The sequence below is a fragment of the Gastrolobium bilobum genome, unplaced genomic scaffold (assembly GCF_033153095.1).
Source record: "Gastrolobium bilobum isolate Gb01-03AN ecotype WA unplaced genomic scaffold, APGP_CSIRO_Gbil_v1 utg6355, whole genome shotgun sequence".
NCBI lineage: Eukaryota > Viridiplantae > Streptophyta > Magnoliopsida > Fabales > Fabaceae > Gastrolobium > Gastrolobium bilobum.
The window spans coordinates 783-10,945 of NW_026896066.1; the positions used below are offsets into that span (position 1 = coordinate 783).

Sequence of the window (10,163 nt, forward strand, 5' to 3'; positions counted from 1 at the left end):
TGATGAGACTTAATAAACCCTAAATAAAAGGAACCCTCAAAAGGAATAAATTATTAAGCGCATGATTACCTCCCATCACCAATATTACTCAAACCTCCTCTAAATAGTGGTGTTCTACAACTTAGTTGGGACCCACTGTTTCGTTGAGTAAGAGTAGTATTAGAAGTGTTAGACACTTAGGGTGCTGGTTAGTGCTTAACTGAGAACATGAGTTGCAGGCTCAGCCGGGCTCATGTGCTTAGGGTAATAGTGCTAGGTTGGTTGCATGAAATGCACCACTAAGTGATAAGGAGTTGTCAACCTAATGTTCAGAGAGGGTATAAGATACTGTTGATAAAGATCAACCCATTATTTAATTTAATCTTGCGGTCTCAGACGAGGGTTAAAATAATTAATCGCACTCTTAAAATCCCACTAAGGTAAAATCTAAAAGTAGAACAACCCTAAGTCAAAGTTTAAGGATTGTTGACTTAGATAAAATAGTGGGAGGGGCTTATTATTTAAAGTCTTTAATAATTTGCTCTTATTACACGACAATATATATTAATTAATCTATCTTTGCTTTTTTCAGTTTTTAGTATAACTAATCCACTGTCACTGCGCTCAATACTCGATATGAACAAACTGACCGGTTCAAACTTTATGGACTGGTATCGGAACTTAAGAATTGTTCTTAGGACCGAAAAAATAGCTTATGTCCTGGATGCTGATTTACCCATAGCTCCTAAGGAAGGGGAAGATGGTTATGAGAATTTTGATTTCGAAGCTCATAAACAGCACATGGATGACAATGTGTTGACTGTCTCCATCATGTTGGCATCCATGTCGCCTGAACTGCAAAAGCAGCATGAGCATATGGATCATCCCTCTATTGTCTTACATCTCAAGGAGTTGTATGACATTAAAGGCAGGCATGAGAGGTATGAGGCCTCTAGAGAATTGTTCTCATGCAGGATGTCTGAGAGCATGTCTGTGAGCAGTCATGTTCTTAAGATGATCGGGCTCATTGAGAAGCTAGGAAATCTAGGCTTCGTGATGGATGCCGAGCTAAGTAATGACTTAGTCCTCACCTCACTTCCACCTTCCTTCAGTCAATTCATTATGAATTATAACATGCATAAGATGCTTGTGAGCTTGCCTGAGTTGTTGAGTATATTAACAACTGCTGAGGTGTCTATCAAGTAGGATAAGACACAAGCTCTTCTAATTGGTGGGCCTAGCAAGGCCAAGGGTAAGGGCAAGGAGCCTGCAAAAGTCAACTCCCTCAAACCCAAATGCAAACCCAAGAAGAAGAAAGGCAAAAAGAAGGGTAAGAGTGCATCTAAGGACAAAAGCGATGTTGAGTGCTTCCATTGTGGCAAGAAAGGCCATTGGAAGAGGAATTGTCCAGACTACCTGAAGAGTGTGAAGGACAAGAAGCGTGGTGATGCTTCTACCTCAGGTATTTACATGATTGAGATAAATTATTCTTGTGCTAATCCGACTTCATGGGTATTGGATACCGGTTGTGGTTCTCATATTTGCAGTGTTGCAGGTGCTTAGGAGCCCTAGAAGATTGGAGAAGAACCTGTTGGACCTCCGCGTTGGTAATGGAGCAAGAGTTGCTGCTCATGCTGTTGGAGATACCGACCTCGTTCTGCCTACGGGCCTTTTATTGCATTTGAATAATTGTCTTTATGTTCCAAGTATTTCTAGAAACATTATTTCTATTTCTTGTTTAGAACAAGATGGTTTTGCTTTCACTATTAGGGATGGTACATTTTCGATCATTTTGAATGATGTTGTTTTTGGTACTGCTTCTTTAATAAATGGATTATATGTTTTGAAAATGGGAACTGAAGTGCTCAATGTAAATGTGAAACGACCTAGGACAGATAATCAATCTTATCTTTGGCATTGTAGACTAGGGCACAGAAACGAAACAAGATTGTCTAGGATGCATGCAAATGGATACCTAGATTCCATGGATTTGGAATCCTATGGACAATGTGAATCTTGTCTAGCTGGGAAAATGACTCGTCACAAGCCCAAAGGACTTGAGAGTCATAGGGCTAGTGAGTTATTAGAACTCATTCACATTGATGTATGTGGCCCAATGTCTTTAGAGGCTAGAGGAGGATACTCCTATTTCATTACCTTTACTGATGATAAATCGAGATTTGGGTACGTGTACCTAATGAGATATAAATCTGAAGCTTTTGAAAAATTCAAAGAGTTTAGGAATGAAGAAGAGAAACAGCGTGGCAAGATGATTACGATATTGCGATCAGATCGTGGTGGTGAATATCTGAGCCATGAGTTTCAGGATTATCTGAGAGAGAATGGAATTCTCTCACAGTTTACTTCACCTTACACACCACACCAAAATGGTGTCTCCGAAAGGAGAAACAGGACCTTGTTAGACATGGTCAGATCTATGATGAGTGAGACTCAACTTCTAAAATCATTTTGGGGACATGCCTTAGACACAGCGGCATACCTTCTAAATAGGGTACCGTCTAAATCTGTTCAGACTACACTATATGAGATATGGAATGGTAAGAGACCCAACCTGAGTTACCTCAGGGTATGAGGATCGCCAGCATATGTCAAAGCATTGGCATCAGACAAACTTAGTGCTAAGAGTACTAAATGTCTATTTGTGGGGTATCCCAAAGGTACTAAGGGATACTACTTTTACTCCTTGGATGAACACACGGTGTTTGTGTCCAAGAATGCTGAGTTCCTTGAGAATGATTTGATCTCTAAAGGAGCCAGTGGAAGTAAGATTGATCTTGAAGAAGTTCAAGAACCACATGAACAGATTGAGGAACCCGAGTCTGCTCTGCAGGAGACGTTCTCCAATGGAGAAGTAGACACACAACTCCGTAGGTCTAGTAGGGTCATCCATCCACCTGAGAGGTATGGGTTTGTGATTGAGAATCAACAAACCGTCGAGGATTATGAACCTAGTAACTATGAGGAGGCGGTCAAGGATGTTGACTCCTCAAAATGCTTGAAGCCATGAAATCTGAAATAGATTCGATGCATCAAAACAAGGTATGGACCTTGGTTCCTAAACTGCGAGGAATAGTTCCTATCGGAAATAAATGGGTCTTTAAGAGAAAGAATGATTCAAATGGCAACGTTCAAACCTACAAAGCTAGGTTGGTTGCGAAAGGGTATCGTCAAAGACAAGGAGTTGACTATGATGAGATTTTCTCACCAATTGCCATGATCAAATCTATTAGGATTGTGATATGCTGCTATTGCAAGCATCAAGGAGTTGGAATATTCGTTTTGATGAAGTGGTTAGGAGTAACGGTTTCATCAAGAACGAGGATGAACCTTGTGTTTACAAGAAAGTTAGTGGAAGTCATGTCGTCTTCCTGGTACTTTATGTAAATGACACATTGCTAATAGGAAATGACATCCCCACATCACAAACAACGAAAGACTGGCTTTCAGAAAGCTTCACCATGAAGGATTTGGGAGAAGTGGCCTTTATACTTGGTATAAAGATCTATAGAGATAGATCCAAGAGGCTGCTGGGTTTATCTCAATCCACGTATGTTGACAAGATGCTAAAGAGGTTTAGCATGGAAGGGTCGAAAAAGGGGTTTTCTTCCCGTCAGTCATGGGGTACATCTTTCAAAGGCTATGTGTCCTAAGTCACAGCCTGAGAAGGATCGCATGAGTGGAATTCCATACGCTTTGGCTATTGGATCCATCATGTATGCCATGATATGTACGAGACCAGACGTCTCATATGCTTTGAGTATTACGAGCAGATACCAATTTGACCCTGTAGAGGGTCACTGGACAGCAATCAAGACCATTCTTAAGTACTTGAGAAGAACTAAGGATGTGTTTCTGGTCTATGGTGGGGTTGATGATCTTTTAGTGAAAGGATTCACTGATGCCAGCTTTCAGAGTGACAAAGATGACTACAAGTCACAATTAGAGTTCATATTCACCTTAAATGGTGGGGCAGTATCTTGGAAGAATTCCAAGCATGAGACTACAGCAGATTCAACGACAAAAGCTGAATACACAGGTGCTTCAGAAGCGGATAAGGAGGCCATGTGGATCAAGAAGTTCATATATGAACTAAGGGTGGTTCCAAGCGTGGATGAGCCTATACAGTTGCTTTGCGACAACACTGGAGCCATTGCGCAGTCAAAGGAACCTAGGTCTCATCAAAGATCTAAGCACGCGCTCCGCAGATATCACCTGATTAGAGTAATCATTGATAGGATGGATATAAAGATGAATTATGTTCCCACAAATGATAACCTAGCTGATTCTCAAACAAAGGCTGTTTCTCAGAGAAAACATGATAGTCATTATGAGACTTTGGGTATAAGACTTAGGTCAGATCAGCTCTAGGCCAAGTGGGAGCTTATTAGTATATGGATGTCCTAGAGACAATCTTTTGATTAGATTAGGACATATGTGGACCTTTTTATATTGTCGCAAATAAATAATAAGCACTCTTTATCATGTTTCATATTTTGTCTTAATATTATTGTTAATATATTATATGAGTAACTGGATAAACCCCTTAGAATAAAATAGGTATCTATTGAGTATCTATGATGAGATCACGATCATGAGGATTTAAGGATACCGGATGTTTATTCCTAATTTTAAGTTCGTGGTCTAAAGACACTGAGAATGGGGATCAGTAATCTCAGGTAAGACTAGCACGACTTATCTACTTGTATTCGGATACAAGGTAAAGACCTTATGAACTACAGATATGGAGATATCTTAGCTAAAGTCGTGGGTGGACTTATAAGGGTATAGCTCGCACTAAACAGACCCACAAAGAGACTCTATGAGGAAATCTTACAAAAGTATCATTAGAGCAGTCTCTTAATATTTGGGTATGTCTTTCCTTAGACCATAAGTTGTCACCTAGACGGTGTTCTAGAAGGCATGTTTTGATTGTATACCTCGTCTGCCTGAAACATGGAGACTCATAAGTATACTTTTGGGCATGTCCTGAAAGAGCACAGGCCTAGGGTGATAAGCTGAAGGAATTCGCCAAATCTCTGTAAGGGATTAGGTTATCTGTAAACCGGAGAAATCGGAATGACATTTACAAGACTCGGGAATCTATGCATAGTAAAAGAGATCATGAGATAATCTGCCTTTAGAGTCAATAAATTGAAGATTCCCTATTTCGAATTAAATCTTACCCTAAACCGCAAGGGTTGATTCGTAACCTCACCCTAAGTTTAATGGGAAGGTAACTGAGACCAGAGGAAATACATACGGCAACCAAATATGTGTAATAGGATGATCAAGTCATTAATCTAACTAGTTCTGGAGCAACAAAGCATTGCTAGTGCTCTGTGTTGTCATTAAATGCGTTGTGGGCTTGTTGGGCCCGAGCCCATTTATGTCAGTGGCTATGTTGGACCTAATGGGTCACACACTAACACCTTATTGTCATGATGATCTAGCATTAAAGGTATTGGGCCTAATAATGGTTGTTAGCCCAAGGAGAAGTTCGGAAGCCCACCTAAAAGGGAAAAGGGCGCATGGATCATGTAGTGGGCTTGGATGGTCCAAGACATTACTAATTAATTTAATTAGTTAAATTAATTATTAAATATTTGAATTTTGAATTTGAATTTTGAATTTGAAATTTGAAATTTGAAATTTGAATTTTGAATTTGAATTTTGAAATTTGAATTTGGAATTTTGAATTTGAATTTTGAATTTGAATTTTGAATTTAAATGTTTGAACGTTTGAATTTAAATGTTTGAATTTGAATTGGCTATGAAAAGTTGTTTCATAACAAAATGATAAGATAAGATCTTGTTGGAACAAATCCCTTGTATCAAGAGGAGATCTTTGGAGATTGATGGGACGTAAATTTGTTCCCATCTAAGCCCATTTTGATGGCAAAATATCATGTGTTCCCTCATCTGATTAGCAACTTCAGCATGAAAATCAATTGTTTTACATATTTGTGACAAAAACAAAGTGGGGGAACGGATGGTGACGTATTCCTTTAAAATATATTAAAAGGGGAACAGACTGAGACGCATTTAATGCACCTGCTCCATTCATTTAATGCTTCTGTACACTTAGCAGGAAACGTAGAGTTGAAGACTTCTAAAAAGCAAGGCGGTGCACCAACTGAGCAGCTGGAAACGTGAAGAGCAGGGATCAAGAGTTCTCATTGGCTGAAAACAGAAGCAAAACATGGGAAGACCTGCAAACTACGGCTAATCATCACCAAACCTTGTTCCATCCAGCAATTTGCGCAGCTTCCATACTCTGCTGCCACCGACCCGTCCCTTCATTCAAGCAACTTGCTCCAAAGGATTTACAAGCTTGTCACTCTCCTTCCATCTATAAATAGGACCACCCTTATACAAAAACATCATCAGATTCTGGAGGGATTAAAGTCCAGAAGGAAGAAGATCACCTAGTAGTAGTAGTATTCAGTAACGTAGTTTAATTTTAAGTTGTAACTGTAGTTAAGTGACAACCCTTTTTCTCTTCTCTGTAAACAACCATCAAGACTCCTCACGAGCAAATACCCATCTTTCTCCATTTTCTGTTTCTTTTTTTAAACTGTCTTTTAATTTAATATAAGTGTTTTTCTCTTCGTTCCAATCATTATCTCTTAACTGAATCTCGGGTCTATGTGATCTCAGTTGAGAATAATTATGTTTAAACTATCAGTCATGAGCTGAACTATCTGTGGAACGGGTAAACTGTGAAACTCTTAAAGAACTATTTTCAAAACTCTTGACCGAAGCTTTTTGTATTTCTTTGGCTAAGTAAGCCATATTCATTGTGCGCCAATGGAAATTGGGTACATACTGAGAAAGGAACTTCCATAAGGAAGGGATTTCAGACAGCTTAGCCATTGGGGGAATGTAGATGTCATGGCAAAAACGCTACTGGTCACCTTAGGAATAAGGGGCCAACTCGTCCATTTTAAGGTTCTGAACTAAGTACCTGTTGGAGTCAAGGGAGCCATAGGAATATGGAAACTTGTGAGCCATCTAGACCATGAGCTGAGGAATCAGAGTTGGCAGGCAAAGAAACTGGGACAAAGCCAAAAGGTGCTAAGTCTTGAGCAGAGAAAACAGCCCCTTTAAAAGTGAAGCAGTGAATCTGTTCCTTCTGTTAAACTGTTTTAACCACCACCTTGTTGTCTCTTGATTATAGTTATTTCTGTTTTAGTAGTTTTATCTTATCTTATTTAGTACTTATAAAAAATCCAATGATTGTTATCTCACCTTCTTCTAAACAGGAAGGGTCACATACATAACGCAGCGAGCAACTGTTTGCCATCAGATTGAACCTACTGTTCTTCAGGAACATTGTCAAGACAGTAGGGAATGTTTGACCCGACAGTTCATTTGCTAACTTTTCTTCTCATTTTCACTCTTTGTAAACATTGATAAAATAATAATTAGCACTCTATCCTCGTGGGAACGATAATTTGGGCATTAATACTCCCTTTATTACTTGATGCGTGCACTTGCGCACTTGGATTGGATCTAAGGGACGAATCTGTGTTCTGCAAGAACAGAGGAACGTCCCCTATCAGAACTTATATTTTTCCACCATCAGCAAACCACCCAACAAGTTTTTGGCGCCGTTGTCGGGGACATAAACACTAACTGTTGTTCTTATCATTGTTTTCTAACACATATACTGTATATCTGACTTTACATTTATATTTTTTTCTTCTCTCTTTATCACTGAATCTGCTGTGCACATATATATACCATGTGTTATTGGTTTATGAGTGAAGAGTTTGAAACAGACTCTAACCACTCTATTGAAGTACCTGAGTTTTTCTTTGATCCTGAGCCAGAACGCACACTCCATAGGAGAAGAAGGAACCTCAGAGAAAGATTTCCTGAAAACATGGCTGATCACAATAATAACAATGAAGAGGTTCCCCCTGAACAGAACTTCAGAACTTTGGCTGCTCCTTTCAGGAACAGACCAGACAGGGGAGTATTCCTCCCTCCTGTAGCACCCAATTTTGAATTAAAACCTATCATGTTTCACATGATTAGGGAAGCAGGGGTCTTCAATGAACTCCCTGCAGAAGATCCTTACACACACCTCACCACATTCCAAGATATCTGTGACAATTTTAAACCTGAGGGTGTAACAGAAGAGAGCATGAGAATGAGGTTGTTCCCTCACTCCTTAGGCTTAAAAGCTAAAACATGGATGAAAACTCTCACCCCTGGATCAATTCACACATGGGAAGAACTCTCTAACAAGTTCATAGAGAGGTTTCTTCCAATGTCTCGACAAGCAGATGTTAGAGCAGAAATCTCTAACTTCAGAATGTTTTATGGAGAAAATCTCGATGAAGCATGGGAGAGATACAAGGACATCATAAGAAAATGTCCAAACCATGGGGTAGAAAGTTGGGGAGTGTTACAATCTTTCTATAAAGGACTTGATCATACTTCTCAGTCTCACTTAGATTTTGCTGCAGGAGGATATTTCTTTACAGGAACACTTGAATCCAGATATGAAATCATAGAAGGGACTGCTGAAAGATGTCTCCAATGGCCAATAGACAGAGTGAACCCAGTGAGGAAGCCAGGCATGCTAGAAGTAGATAAAAAAACTACCATGGAAGCCCAGCTGGCATCACTCATGAATGAGGTGAAGAACCTAAAAGCCGACCAAAAAGCACCAAGGATGGAAGTCTTACAACTCACAGCAACTGAAACAGAACCATGCTCAGCCTGTGGTGACCTTCATGACTCAACAGACTGCCCATCCACTGCATTGGTGTGTTATGCAGAAAATTTTGGCAGTAGGAACTTCACCAGAGACAATCAACAAGCAGGACGAAACACACATTCAAGTCCTGGAGGAACTATCATTAAGGATCAGAACCACAACACCCAATGGAGGCCACCCATTAACCAAAGACCATTCAACAACAATCAGCAGCAGTATCAGCAAGGTAGCAGCAGTGGAACGTTTGAACAAAGAAGAAACAATTACGTTCCGTTCCACAGAGATGACCAACGCATTAACACCCTGGAAAATTATGTCAAGGAGTATGTCACCAGGAATGATGCAGTGGTCAGGAACATTGAGTCCCATCTGGGACAGATTGCTGCCAACCTTCAAACCAGAACACAAGGATCATTAGCAAGGAGTACTGACGTTCCTTCAACAGACTCGCCAAAAGTAACACCTACCTCCCCTTCAGAGCAAATCAAGGTTGTTATCTTAAGAAGTGGGAAAACCACAGCACAACCCACAGTTCGACCAAAGGAAAAAGAACAAACTGAAACACCTGAAGCAGTCCCAAAAGCACAGCAACAATTACCAGTCACAGACGAACAGAACCCAAAACTTGAAAAGGAAGCCAACAACCAACCAATCAGTCCAACTCAAAGCAGGAAAATATCAACAAAAATTTTGTTCCCGCAAAGAACAAAAAAACAACAGGAAGATAAGCACTTTGGAAAGTTCTTGGACATTTTAAAACAACTGAAAGTAAAATGGCCTTGAAGGCTGTAGCATGTGAGAGGGAAAAACAAAAATTTTCATATGCGAAATTACACATGCAATCAAGAATCATGCTTTATGGCATGTGATGTTACCTTTGTTTGTGAGTTCAAAACTCCAAGACGATCAGTGTTAGGTTTGAAGGGTTCAAACCCTCTAACGTTGATCCACACCACCCACGTCAAGATGCAAGAACGCTTTCTTGAAAGCCACCAATTGACTACAAGGTTGTATGACATTAAAGGCAGGCATGAGAGATATGAGGCCTCTAGAGAATTGTTCTCATGCAGGATGTCTGAGAACATGTCTGTGAGCAGTCATGTTCTTAAGATGATCGGGCTCATTGAGAAGCTAGGAAATCTAGGCTTCGTGATGGATGCCGAGCTAAGTAATAACTTAGTCCTGACCTCGCTTCCACCTTCCTTCAGTCAATTCATTATGAATTACAACATGCATGGGATGCTTGTGAGCTTGCCTGAATTGTTAAGCATGTTAACAACTGCTGAAGTGTCTATCAAGAAGGATAAGACACATGCTCTTCTGATTGGTGGGCCTAACAAGGCAAAGGGTAAGGGCAAGGAGCCTGCGAAAGGAGACTCCCTTAAACCCAAAGGAAAACCCAAGAAGAAGAAAGGCAAAAAGAAGGGTAAGAGTG

General features: G+C 40.0%; 1 non-coding gene across 1 annotated transcript; it reads right to left on the reverse strand.

Annotated features, from left to right (window-relative positions):
* Positions 1-8,290: 8,290 nt before the first annotated feature.
* Positions 8,291-8,397, reverse strand: LOC133297587 (small nucleolar RNA R71). The gene has a single exon (XR_009749663.1). It is a non-coding gene; the product is annotated as a small nucleolar RNA R71 (small nucleolar RNA).
* Positions 8,398-10,163: the final 1,766 nt, after the last annotated feature.